This window comes from Microtus pennsylvanicus, chromosome 3 (genome assembly GCF_037038515.1).
Source record: "Microtus pennsylvanicus isolate mMicPen1 chromosome 3, mMicPen1.hap1, whole genome shotgun sequence".
Classification (NCBI taxonomy): Eukaryota; Metazoa; Chordata; class Mammalia; order Rodentia; family Cricetidae; genus Microtus; species Microtus pennsylvanicus.
The window spans coordinates 110,548,782-110,550,000 of record NC_134581.1 but is presented as its reverse complement, the minus strand read 5'-3'; positions in this window follow the sequence as shown (position 1 = coordinate 110,550,000).

Below are 1,219 nucleotides of genomic sequence, written 5' to 3'. Positions count from 1 at the left end.
CAGAGGATCCTCTTGTCTCAGCCTACCAGTGTTAGGATTATAGGTGTGTGCCATCACACCAGCTATATTATATAAATTTACTGCTGATTAATTGGTTAAGAGAATTTAGGATAGTGTGGTCCTTAAGAAGCCTCCAACCAGCTTTTAGAATCTGCAAATCTGTTTTCAAAAGTGTGAGAACCGAAGCTGGTTGAGCACTGGTTCAGAACCGCGCCCACAGCACAGTGCCCACGGCACCCACAGCACAGCGCCCACAGCATAGCGCCCACAGCACAGCGCCCACAGCACAGCGCCCACAGCACAGCGCCCACTGCACAGCGCCCACTGCACAGCGCCCACTGCACAGCGCCCACAGCACAGCGCCCACAGCACAGCGCCCACTGCACAGCGCCCACAGCATAGCGCCCATGTCACCCACAGCACAGCACCCACTGCACAGCACCCACAGCATCCACAGCATGGTGCCCACGGCATAGCACCCACAGCATGGTGCCCACGGCACAGCACCCACAACACAGCGCCCACAGCATAGCGCCCATGGCACCCACAGCACAGCACCCACTGCACAGCACCCACGGCACCCACAGCATGGTGCCCACGGCACAGCGCCCACTGCACAGCGCCCACGGCACCCACAGCATGGTGCCCACGGCACAGCACCCACAGCACAACACCCACAGCGCCCACAGCATAGCGCCCACAGCGCCCACAGCATAGCACCCACTGCACAGCGCCCACAGCATAGCGCCCATGGCACCCACAGCACAGCACCCACTGCACAGCGCCCACAGCATAGCGCCCATGGCACCCACAGCACAGCGCCCACTGCACAGCACCCACGGCACCCACAGCATGGTGCCCACGGCATAGCACCCACAGCACAGCACCCACGGCACCCACAGCATGGTGCCCACGGCACAGCACCCACAACACAGCGCCCACAGCATAGCGCCCATGGCACCCACAGCACAGCACCCACTGCACAGCACCCACGGCACCCACAGCATGGTGCCCACGGCACAGCGCCCACAGAACAGCACCCACGGCACAGTGCCTACAGGGTTGTGAATCAGACAACAAAGGCTCGAGGAATAAAGAAAAGAAAGAGGAAGGGCTCCACTGAGGGATTTCCCCGTCTAACCACAACTTCCTCCCACAAATCCCACTTCCCGTCCTCAGAGCCTGTCACCTCAGAACTCACCCACTTGCCTAACCCTTT